At 38.8% G+C, this 13,312-nt stretch overlaps 2 long non-coding RNA genes across 2 annotated transcripts; one reads left to right on the top strand and one right to left on the bottom strand.

Moving 5' to 3' along the window:
- Positions 1-6,582: 6,582 nt before the first annotated feature.
- On the top strand, positions 6,583-7,713 carry LOC143738815 (uncharacterized). The gene is made up of 3 exons (XR_013204032.1): positions 6,583-7,050; positions 7,128-7,173; positions 7,366-7,713. It is a non-coding gene; the product is annotated as an uncharacterized LOC143738815 (long non-coding RNA).
- Positions 7,714-11,567: 3,854 nt separating this feature from the next.
- LOC143738814 (uncharacterized) lies at positions 11,568-12,106 on the bottom strand. The gene is made up of 3 exons (XR_013204031.1): positions 12,022-12,106; positions 11,846-11,908; positions 11,568-11,762 (listed from the first exon to the last, which is right to left on the bottom strand). It is a non-coding gene; the product is annotated as an uncharacterized LOC143738814 (long non-coding RNA).
- Positions 12,107-13,312: the final 1,206 nt, after the last annotated feature.

Genomic DNA, 13,312 nt, shown 5'->3' with positions numbered 1-13,312 from the left:
AACTGAAGAAAAGAAAAAATATGCTTTATTGTCATTCCAGAAGATCTAAAATGTTACAAAAAAAGGAAAGAAAATGAAGTAGTCACAGGGCATACAAATAAAGATCAGAAGGATCAGAATGACATATCATACATAAATATATACAAACAAAGTCTGAAAATAGAATTAAAAGTGTAGATACCGGTAATCAGGTTACAGGCCACAATGTATGTGTCTTCATCGACACCATCAGTGTGGTACAACAAATACAAAGTATTACTAATTGGTAAATTGTGTGTGTGGGGTGTGGGGTGTGGGGAAGGAAATGGTGTGTGTTTTTGGTGGTTATCCCAGCAAACACAGAACGTTCCCCTAACGTTCCCGAATGGTCCCATGAGGTTATTTTTTTGGGAACCAAACAAGAACGTTATAGGAACGTTCCATGTAGGATATTTTTAGGTTCCATTTTTATAACGTAAGGGAAATGTTCCGGGAACGTTCCCCTAACGTTAAGGGAAAGTTCTAGGAACGTTCTGGGAACCAAAAACTAACGTTCCCAGAACCTAAATTTGTTTGCTGGGTGGTGTGTGAACGTGTGTGAGGACGGACATACCTGTATGTGGGGGGTGGGGGGTGGGGGGGGGGGGGGGGGCAATGTCAAGTTTAAAAAATAATAATAAAAAAAATAAACACACATAAGATAAGACTGGAAAACATGTAAAGCTGTCTGACTGCAACTTGTAAATACACAACATTTGACTGTCTGTATTATGGACACAATCTTTTATGGACAGATCAGGATTTAGCTATGTTTGAAGTTTGACATCTTGATTATTTAACACATTAACACACATTGATTATTGCTTAATGAAAATTTGATCCAAAGCTATAGAAACCCTGTTAAACTATGGCGGCAAATCAATGCCAATAATAACCGAGCGCACAACTGATGCTGGCGCGCGCGGTAAATAGGCTTGTTTGAGATGAGCAAAATCTGCGCAGAACCGATCACCGGTGATCAGCGCGTAATGCATGCCGGTTAGAAATGTGTCCGAGAGCGGTCCGCCTTGCTGTGATGTCATGCTGACGTGTGTCAAAAAACTCTAGCGAGCGCAAGGCGCACGTGTCGGATTCTGCAGTCGCGCGCAGTTGCTCTCCACCGACTGCGCTGATCAAAAGCATGATGGGAAACGACTTGCTGACGACACAGCTTAATGTTGATTGGTTTAAACAACCGTGATGTATTGTTCTCTTTTAAAATGTTTGATTTTAAAACTCGGATATCATGTTTTATGTGTATATGTACTCTCGGACAGTGCGATCTCTATGAGTTATGCAATTTATTATTTTAAAAAAACACACACAAAAAAAAAACATCCATGTCACAGCCTATGTCTGTATTAAAGAAAAAATGATTGATAAACACTTATTTGGAATGGAATTAAATAACAAGTACTTGTTATTGTCTTGTTCATTATATTTATTTTCATATAAAGGCAACAGAGCTTAAAATACATCCAGTTTATTAGCAACACTGTGCACGAGCGTGAATCCCGTGAATCCCGCGATATCCATCATTGATCTCGCAGGTGTCAGATCCACTGCGAGAAGCGAGAACTGTCCGGCTTGCCTGCGCTTTTTACACTCCTCTTCTCACTGGAGCCGCCTACTCTCGACTACATTTCAGGCGAGGCAAGGCGCATCTCAAACAAGCCTAATGACTTTCGCGAGAAGATAACAGATCTACACGCGAGGAAACGGTGACTTGCGAGCTCATTCAAACCATGCACGCGCGCGTGACATCTCCTCTGCACACAATACAAGCCCTCGCGCGAGAGGATAACGGATCTACACGCGAGGAAACGGGAACTCGCGAGCTCATTCAAACCCTGCGCGCGCATGACATCTCCTCTGCACGCAATAGGCTTGTTTGAGATGCGCCTTGCCTCGCCTGAAATGTAGTCGAGAGTAGGCGGCTGCAGTGAGAGGAGGAGTGAAAAAAGCGCAGGCAAGCCGTACAGTTTTCTCTTCTCGCAGTGGATCTGACACCTGCGAGATCAATGATGGATATCGCGGGATTCACGCTAGTGCACAGTGTTGCTAATAAACTGGATGTATTTTAAGCTCTGTTGCTTTTATATGAAAATAAATATAATGAACAAGACACCCAAAGTACTTATTTAATTCCATTCCAAATGAGTGTTTATCAGTCATTTTTTTCTTTAATACAGACATAGGTTATGTGTTTTTTTGTGTGTTTTTTTTATGATAAAATGACATTGCATAACCCATAGAGATCACACTGTCCGAGAGTTTGGGAATATTCACACATAACATATACACATAAAACATGATATCCGAGTTTTAAAATCAAACATTTTAAAAGAGAACAATACATCACGGTTGTTTAAACCAATCAACATTAAGCTGTGTCGTCAGCAAGTCGTTTCCCATCATGCTTTTGATCAGCGCAGTCGGTGGAGAGCAACTGCGCGCGACTGCAGAATCCGACACGTGCGCCTTGCGCTCGCGAGAGCTTTTTGACACACGTCACCATGACATCACAGCAAGGCGGACCGCTCTCGGACATATTTCTAACCGGCATGCATTACGCGCTGATCACCGGTGATCGGTTCTGCGCAGATTTTGCTCATCTCAAACAAGCCTAATATATGGCGGCAAATCAATGCCAATAATAAACGAGCGCACAGCTGATGCTGGCGCGCGCGGTAAATGACTTTCGCGAGCGAATAACAGATCTACACGCGAGGAAACGGGAACTCGCGAGCTCATTCAAGCCCTGCGCGTGCGCAGACATCTCCTCTGCACGCAATACAAGCCCTCGCGCGCGCGCATGATCATTCCCCACGCTCTCGCGCTCGATCTGCTCTCGCCTGCTGCTTTTGCTCGCTCGAACCATAGATATCATATAGAGACTAGATTATGGCGGCAAATCAATGCCAATAATAACCGAGCGCAAAACTGATGTTGGCGCGCGCGGTAAATGACTTTCGCGAGAGAATAACAGATCTACACGCGAGGAAACGGGAACTCGCGAGCTCATTCATACTCTGCGCGCGCTCATGACATCTCCTCTGCACGCAATACAAGCCCTTGCGCGCACGCATGATCATTTCACACGCTCTCGCGCGCACGCATGATCATTCCACACGCTCTCGCGCTTGATCTGCTCTCGCCTGCTGCTTTTGCTCGCTCGAACAATTTTATTTTTGACAGTTGAGGGGCGGGACTTCCTGTTTTTATAACCTTAAATGTCATTGGTTACTTTCCATTTTCCGGAAGTCAGTTGTGATTGGACGCCTGTCCAATGACTCGTAGGCTAATTCACTTGACTTGATACATCACTTAATTTGTCTTTTATTGTGGTTTATTAATGTGTAATGTGATTTAATGCATTGTTAATGTAGAATATATTCTAACCAGATACTTTATTAACAGAAAGTCTTACTAGTGTTTGCATTGTGTTGTTAAGAGATATTTACAGACTGTAACAACGCATTTCCATGGTTATTAGCATTGTAAATCTACCAAAATTCATGTGCATTTTTACATAATATAAATGGTTCATTATATTTTATATTAAATGTAAAAGGGGTTCTGGCTTTGTAAGTTAAGATACAGTACACAGGATTAATTAGCAGATCAAGCGCGAGAGCGTGTGGAATGATCATGCGTGCGCGCGAGAGCGTGTGGAATGATCATGCGTGCGCGCGAGAGCTTGTGAAATGATCATGCGCGCGGGGGAGGGCTTGTATTGCGTACAAGGAGATTTCATGAGCGCGCGCAGAGTATAGGCTTGTTTGAGATGCGCCTTGCCTCGCCTGAAATGTAGTCGAGAGTAGGCGGCTGCAGTGAGAAGAGGAGTGTAAAAAGCGCAGGCAAGCCGGACAGTTCTCGCTTCTCGCAGTGGATCTGACACCTGCGAGATCAATGATGGATATCGCGGGATTCACGGGATTCACGCTCGTGCACAGTGTTGCTAATAAACTGGATGTAATTTAAGTTCTGTTGCCTTTATATGAAAATAAATATAATGAACAAGACAATAATGAGTACTTGTTATTTAATTCCATTCCAAATAAGTGCTTATCAATCATTTTTTCTTTAATACAGACATAGGCTGTGACATTGATGTTTTTTTTGTGTGTTTTTTTTTAAATAATAAAATGACATTGCATAACTCATAGAGATCGCACTGTCCGAGAGTACATATACACATAAAACATGATATCCGAGTTTTAAAATCAAACATTTTAAAAGAGAACAATACATCACGGTTGTTTAAACCAATCAACATTAAGCTGTGTCGTCAGCAAGTCGTTTCCCATCATGCTTTTGATCAGCGCAGTCGGTGGAGAGCAACTGCGCGCGACTGCAGAATCCGACACGTGCGCCTTGCGCTCGCGAGAGCTTTTTGACACACGTCACCATGACATCACAGCAAGGCGGACCGCTCTCGGACACATTTCTAACCGGCATGCATTACGCGCTGATCACCGGTGATCGGTTCTGCGCAGATTTTGCTCATCTCAAACAAGCCTTATGAATGAGCTCGCGAGTTCCCGTTTCATCGCGTGTAGATCTGTTATTCTCTCGCGAAAGTCATTTACCGCGCGCGCCAACATCAGTTTTGCGCTCGATTATTATTGCCATTGATTTGCCGCCATAGATGCCCTATTGGCCGCTGTGGCGCAAGAAATGTCATGATGGGGTGGTGATGGCGCAGTGGATAAGACACATGCCTTTGGTGTGAGAGACCCCGGTTCGAATCCACTGTGAGACACCAATGTGTCCCCGAGCAAGACCCTTAACCCCTAGTTGCTCCAGAGGCGTGCGACCTCTGAAATATAGCAATTGTAAGTCGCTTTGGATAAAAGCGTCAGCTAAATGAATAAATGTAAATGCGGCCGCCATATTAAGCAGGTCATACTCCTAATTTGCGTTGCATAGCAGCAGTAGATTTCAGAGCACTGTGCAGTATATTCCTGCTCAAATCGGCGGACCATCACTCGGGGATTACTTTACACAAGTAAGATTTAACATTTAACATTACCGTACTATTAGTTGTATTTTGTGAACAAAATATTCAATGTGTCCTGTATCGTAGCTACTTGTATGACCTTTGCAGCAAAAAAACCCCGCGTGAAAATCAGTTCGGTATTCAGTGAGATATGATTAATTAAATGCGCTGGCAGCTCATTGCACCTGCCAAACAGATTACACTGAGCAGAGCGGGTGACCGGTTTAAGATGGCGGCCCCACGGCTCGTCCGAGCCAATAGGCAGTAGCGGTCGATAGGGCGTCTATCTATATGATGTCTATGGCTCGAACAATTTCATTTTTGGCAGTCGAGGGGCGGGGCTTACTGTTTTAATAACCTCAAATGTCATTGGTTACATCCCTTTTCCCGGAAGTCACTTGTGATTGGACGCATTTTATAAGATGACCCGTAATTCACAATCACTTGACAGACATGGCTTCATTAACGGAGCAGATGCATGTGAGTTATCACTTAATTTGTTTTTATTCTATTTATTTATTGTTGTTTATTAATGTGTAATGTGATTTAATGCATTGTTAATATAGAATAGATTCTTACCAGATACTACACTAGTCTACACTATTGCATTCTTGTGTTGTTAAGAGATTTTTACAGACTGTAATGACCCATTTCCATGGTTATTCGCATGGTAAATCTACCAAAATGTTTATAATTTTTTACATTTTATATTTATAAAACTATTATTTGTGTTATTTGCATTAAAATATTTTTTTAAAAATTGGAGCAAAATGGGAATGCAAAGTTATATTTGCTATAGTTCACCACTACATAACCACTATACTCCCTCCCATTTACCACTATACGTTTACCCAACCAAAATTATATTGGTTCTGAGAACCTCAGAAATGTAAAAAGTGTCCATTAAATAGTTGTCAATCTAACAAGGGCTTTGGATGAAAGATAAATTATGTTTATATCAATAAGCAAGAGTTGTTGTGTAAGCTTTGTTATCATCCTGTGTATTACTATTATGCCAATTTTGAGTGATTCATTATATTTTATATTAAATGTAAAAGGGGTTCTGGCTTCTCAAGTTAAGATACAGTACACAGCATGAATGAATGAATACACCCCTCTGAAACCCAACAAATCCAGAAATTGTCTATACATCTAGGACACCTTTAGTTTTTTTTTAAGATATGTCATGTTTAGATGGGGTGTAATCATTTATGTTGTGTACTGTACTTGTCTACTTTATTTTTCTCTTAAGTTATTATAGCTTACAAAAAGTTAGATGATTAAGATCACCGTATAATATTTTAATATCTAATGTTGCTGGGTTTAATCACATTTTGTTCCTCTGTATTTCGCAGCAAATTCTGAAAAGGCATCTTTTGGAGGAGCTTCTCTCTAAGTTTGAGAGAGCACTTTTGAGATCTCCACTTGACCTGGATTACATGGAGTTTGTGTGCCGCCAGCAGCTGTACCTTCTGCAAGCACTCTCAAGACATGCGGAAATACCCTACGAAATCATTCAGGCTCTGGAGGCAGTGTTTGAACTAGTTAGACAACCACCATATTTCACAGCTCCACATGTAGTGGTGGATTCAACTGTTGGTCTGAGAGGACGTCCAAGGTTTGCAATTGAAAGAGAAGAGTTAGCAGAGATGCTGCAGACAAACCTTCCTGTGCATTACATTGCAAAAATGATGGGCGTTTCCACAAGAACCATCTTTAGAAGGATGAATGATTTTGGTCTTTCGATCTAAGGGTTGTATAGCTGCATCACTGATGAGGAGTTGGATAACCTTGTGAGAGCCATTAAGGATGATATGCCTGTTGCTGGTTACAGAATGGTTAGAGGGAGGTTGTTGTCTTTAGGAAAGCGTGTGCAATGGCAGAGAATAGCTGCCTCAATGCACCGCGTTGATTCAATTGGAATCCTTTCTAGATTGGCCAGGTTGGGATGTGTGGTCCGAAGAACGTACTCAGTTTGAGGGCCCCTTCCTCTTGTGCACATAGACACAAATCACAAATTGATCCGGTAAGTTATATATGGTGTGTGTGTGTGTGTAGTGTATGTTTGTGTATAATTTTAAACCTTTTTTTTTCTTCTTGTAAATAGATACAACATTGTAATATTTGGTGGTATGGATGGTTATTCCAGGAAGGTATGTTTACAGTCTGTGTTGATATATATAAAAAATACTAGTCATCTGGTATCAAGATCATTCCAGTCACTATGATTTCTATGAAAAAAAAACCTCTTGTTTATTGAAAATTACCATGTAGTACATTAATTTCCAATGTATGTTATATTTTCTCCAACTATATTTACTTATTGTTGCATTTTGTATTTGCAGGTCATGTACTTGAATGCAGCAACTAACAACCGGGCATCAACAGCATACCACTTCTTCTCAGAAGCAGTCCAAACATTTGGCTTACCATCTAGGTGAGTATAGTGAAGTAAAAGCATTTTAATTTTATGTCTGGAAATGTATTGTAATATTAAAAATAAAATAAAAATAAATCAGGGTCAGGGGAGACCAAGGAGTGGAGAATGTACAGATAGCCAGGTTCATGTTTTCTTCAGGAGGCACTGACCGAGGAAGTTTCATATCAGGGAAAAGTGTCCATAATCAAAGGTAAATTACAACTGTCTGAAATTTCTAAAATGAAAAGACTTAATTTATATTTTGTAACTTCAATAATCTGTTGGTAGCTTTTTCAATGTCACTCTTATGTAACAAAATATTTTACATTTATTAGTAATTTATCTCAAATGCCTTTCACTGCATTGCTTTTAAACCTAATTACTGTTTCTAATAGGATTGAGCGCCTCTGGCGTGATGTCAGAACCATGGTGACTAACAAGTACTCAGAGACACTGCACTCCCTAGAGGCAGAAGGATTGCTTGACTTATCAGTGGTCGAGGACATTTTCAGTGTGCACTACACTTTTCTCCAAAGACTTCAGGGAGACTTGGTCACATTTTCAAGCCTGGAATCATCATCCACTCTCCTCAGAGGGCAATCGAAGTCCAGAGCAACTGTGGCAGATTGGAATGATGCACACAAATATTGATCAATCAGAGAGATACGAGGTATGATGACCCTTCTATAGTTTCTGTCACCACAATGCTGTTTATGTATTACTCTTAGTGGATTTTTGACTATGCACTTTACTGCTATACCTTCAGGACATGGAAGAGCCAGATCTAGATTGGGACATAGCAGCTTCTTATGATGCCTGTGAAGATTTTGGAGTCGTTGTTCCTGAATTTGAATCCCCTTTGTGTTCAGATTGGTTGAGGGCTCTCGAACACCTGCTGAATTCTACTGGTCCTAATATCACTATTAAAGAATTGTATTTGCTTTGTCGGGAGTTTGTTTCAACAAATATGTTGTAATTAAAAAAAACACACCAAGCAAGCATAAAGACTTTTAAAGACTGCATAGCGATTTTATTTTGCATAGAAGCTTACCGTATATTGATATAAATCATTTTCATTTCTGTAACAATTTAGCAGCAATCTTTGCTGCATTTTTTGCAATACATGTCAATGATAAACAAAAATAAAACAACTACATTTAAAGCTGCAAAAGCTACTGCATCCCAATTCTTTTAAAATACTAACACTATAACAGTAACGAAGAGAACACAGTAAAGGGAATAAACACTATATTAGGAATCATTTCATGAACGACCGAATTCTCTGCTATTGTTCACAGCCTGCCTCATAATGCCGAGGTACTCGGTGTAAGTCCCTAGGTGGCGTGTAGGCAAGGTCACAGTACAGGAACATGCATTTACAATATAATGGGAACATGCATTTACAAGAGGGTAGCATAAATTGTGCTCACCATATCGTAGCTGACAGTCATGATCAAATTCTATGTGTATTTTAAAATTTTCTCTTTGTGCAGAAGTAATGGGAACATGTCCCTGACCAGTAAGCCACTGCATGAAGCTGCTGACGGTGATTTGGTCTTGTTCTGCGTCTTCTTTAGTGCAGTCCTCTGTTCCATCTACCTGTTCGTTGTCATCCTCACCTCTGCTCTTGCCATCACTGCTCCCTTCTACTGCAAGAAAATCACAATCATTTCTGTGTCTGCTCCTTTACTTGTATTTACAATACCCGTATTCAAAAATGTTTCCTCTGTCTTCAAGGCTTTGAATGAAGTCCTGCAAGTAGTTCACAATTCTTGATTCCCTCTGACGCTTTACTGAACCCACCTCACTTAAAATGGGTGATAAGGCCATCGTGAGAAAATCTGCATCAGGCTGCAAAGAACAACCTTTTATTAGACAACTCAAAAGCCATTATAAAAAAAATTGCAAGTAACAACACCTACTTTTATAAAATGGCCAGGAACAAATAAAGGCTGAAATAAAGGCGGATTTTGTTTCACAATTTCATGGAGGCCATAGAGCTCCAATCCTTTGCACATCTGCTGTAGCATTGGTAGGATTCGCACAGAAGAATGCAGGACAACAGCACTGCATATAAGAGTACATCCAGGAAAAAAGTAAGTGTACAAAAAAATAAATAAACTTGTGTTCATGAAAGTTTATAAAAGTGGTTGGTTCAAACAAAAGAGAGAGTATAGAACATTAACCCTTGTGTAGCAAATTAAAAAAGTTACACAAAGTTTTTGTCCAAATTATGGACAAAAATGCCACTGTCAGAAAAAATTTGGAGCTTGGAAGCACAGACTTAAGGTTGGACTCATTTTAAAGAAGACCTGTGGCAGATAATTGTTGAATTATGTGTAAATAATCTAAACAAGTCATGTTCCAAATTTGAGGTTGAGATCTCAAAAAATTAGCTTTTGGTAAGATTTTGTTTGGGCGCAGTAACAGACATTGGATGCCATGCAGCAAAACTCCACTGGTGAAAACAGTGGTTGGATTTGGGATTTGCAGTAGAGTTTTTCCCTCTCAAATATTACAAGCACACAGACAATTTTTTTTTATTACACACATACAAACCACAATCTGACATCCACACTAACATAACCACACAATTATTTATAGCTGCACAATTTATCCACAATATGGCTCTATAATATGCAGAGGCAGAAAACAGGAATAAAGTGAGTATATTCTTTATAGGCCAAACATGCGAAAATGGTGCCACCTGGTAAAAAAAAAAGAGAAACAAAAGGATTCCTTGCCAACTAAATGACAGCCTATTTGGAAATATTTAATCATTTTATAGTTAAATCGCCCGAGATTAAAAATTGCAGTTTTAATGGCCTTCAATGGAGACATTTTTGTCCAAAATGTTCTGAGTGGAACTATTCTGTGTACCTAGTACAAAAAATTTTTTTTTTTAAGGAAATGGGGGTGAAAATTAAATAGTAAAATTCCAATAAAAATACACACCAGTGCCCAAAATTATGCAGCTGGCATTAAAAGGCAAAATTATCAACAAAAAAACTGAAAAAGACCAAAATGTCCATAAGGATTCACAAGGGTTAAATTAAAGTAAAAACTGGGTTTATACTTTTACTGAATCTCCATCAGATTGGAAAAAAGCATTTTTTAAAAAATATTTTACAGACATCACCCACAGGTATGTCTAGTTGAAGAAATATTATAAACAAAGCTTGAAAATGTTACATTGATTATAGAAATTATTACTTTTTCATGGCTGGAAATTACACTTTTGAAATTCATCAAATTAACTACTTTTACAGTACCAGAAACCCTGTAAAAATCAGGGGAAGTAGGTCTATGCTTATTATAAGGTTACAAAAATCGAACCCTAATGGGTGGATTCGGAAGAAAAAAAAGTTGTAGAGAGCCAGATTGAAAGAGAAGTACAAAACATCACAGAATCACATACAGTATACTACACCTGACAATGTCTTCCTTTCTCTCACACGTTAGAGGTCCAGTGTACCCACATGCTACAATTCCTTCAGAAAGGTCAAGCAAGGCTGTAATGTCTCAGTTACAGGTCTCAATCTAAAGAAATAAAAAAATACTTTTATGTGTAATTTGGTTTGACTATCGCGTATCGCCAAAATATACACAAATATATTAATTCATAATTTTGGTTGTAGAGTGGAATTAGAAAACCTTAGCAATAAGATCTAGCAGGTCTGCATCTGTGACATCAGCCTTTGACAGCTGATCTTTATTGATCTCCCCAGAAGAGATGAAATTGTACATCCACTCCATGAAAAAGTTGGGTGGAGGGCCATCTTGTGTAATGCTAACAGCCATTATTTCACCAACTGTCCTAAAGTACAACAGGGCAGTTCATAAATTGGCAAAAAGGCATTAAATGAAAAACTCCAGTATAGAATACTAATAAACATACCTGAAATTGTCATTCTGAAATTCTGTAATGGAATACTTCAGATTTTTCCCAGAATTCCCTCCCTCGAAGAATTTTGCTTCAATCCCGGCCATCATTTCTGTGGAAAATTTGTATCATCAGTATTAATATACAAAGGAACTGAAGTAAGTTAAGAAAATGGTGACTATATTTTATAAAACTGCATAAATATATGCTGCATCTAAGGAAGACAAAACATACCTGTCAGGAATTCTTTCATAAGAGCACCACTGTCTATCCCTGGCTCTCCAATGAAAGTAACTCTGAGGGGATTCTTCGGAGAGGACTTCTTCTGCCGCTTCTATTGTGTCAAGCCTCGGTTGAACATGTCCTCCCTTGTAACGCAGACGCTGAAAATGGTTGTAGGGTCTATTGCCTCTTTAAGTTTGCTGACTAATTCTGTAAGGCTTGAGAAAAAGAAAACATAAAGATGCATTATTTAGTTTTTGGCCCTGGTAAAAAAGATACTATAACTTAAACTTAAATTCACCTGTTTTGCTTGTCTTGCTTTTGTTCTGTAATGTCCAAAACTGTGTTTGGTCTATCTTGAATTCTGAAAGTAAGAATACAATTTAGCTGAATATTACTACCACACACAAAAACAAATAACGGTAAAGATTGTAGGTTAAAGCAATAATTGCATGAAAACACAATAAAAATAGTAACCTTTCCCCATAGGTACTTGCATGTACTTCAATGAAGTCTTCTGAATACATGGCAGAACACACGGGACAAGGTACCTTACAAACAAATGCAGGGAAACACTTTTAAAGTGCAAAAAAAAAAAAAAAAAAAAAATCATTATCAAGTCATACCTTTAACAACAAATTAACCTGAAAATGAATCTGAAAAAAAATTTTCTTTTATATACTCATTACATACCATTTCCTTCTATGAAACTACACTAAATAGTCCTGCATGCATTGGTCTTACCTTGACATCAATCACTGCTGAAGAAGAATCCAACTCATCCCCTAACTGTGGATGTAAACAAATGTAAAAGATATGATTCAATTTGAGAAATCACTTCATAATTTTTCGTTTAAATGACTCCTTACATTCCCACTAAAACTATCAATTCTTGAGGAAGTAGAGGTCACTTCTAGGGTCTTTTCATGTAAATCACAGTTGTCAGACATGGTTGCATTAATAAGTTTTTTACCAATTAAAAAAGTAGTAGACTTACAGTCAATCTTTGAGTTGTGTCTGATGTGTTAATCATGTTAAATCAATTATTAAGGGGGAATTATATATTATTCAGAAGTTAAACTGGTATATGCATGACACTGAACAACCTACACTGGCATGATCATCCTTCACTTGTGTGGAAATGGAAGGCAACTCTGAATCAGACAGCGAGTAATCTCTAGGCTCCTGTAACAAATGAAATGTTAATTTTAAAATTTTGGCAATTTTAAATTTTACTTCATATTTTGAAAACGAAAGTGAAATGAAATGAAGTGAATGAAAACATTACTTAAAAAAAATGAAATTGACTTTACTGATTCACAATCACGGATGTCGATACACATGTCTGTCTCGCAATCCTGGATGTGCACAGCGAGCAGCTGAACAGGCATATCTGTGAAACATTTAGCGCATCGTGCTTTCGGCATTTTCTCAAACTCTTTTGCAGAGTATGGTAAAGGAGAGATGTCTAGAGTATCCTGTAGAGGCATGATACACAGTACAGACAGCCCTTTCCTCCTGCAGTTTTGATGAGATAGGACCCTGTGTATCCCTCAGCTTCCGGAGCAACAATGTTCAGCTTTCGCTGACCTGATCCACCTGAGTGAAAAAGATCAGAAGCCATTATCAGCTATTTATATCAAATAAATGTTTCAGAAATTAATGAATATTCTATTTCACTCTAAGATTGACAGCCAATGTAAACAAACAACGGCAAACTAATTTTGTGAATACTTTTAAAACTGTCTTACTTTTAGCAGAGATGCCA

The sequence above is a fragment of the Siphateles boraxobius genome, unplaced genomic scaffold (assembly GCF_051911475.1).
Source record: "Siphateles boraxobius isolate OS27281-9 unplaced genomic scaffold, OSU_SipBor_1 154, whole genome shotgun sequence".
Taxonomy (NCBI): Eukaryota; Metazoa; Chordata; class Actinopteri; order Cypriniformes; family Leuciscidae; genus Siphateles; species Siphateles boraxobius.
The sequence above is the reverse complement of the archived record's forward strand: the minus strand, read 5'-3'. Positions and strand labels throughout refer to the sequence as shown.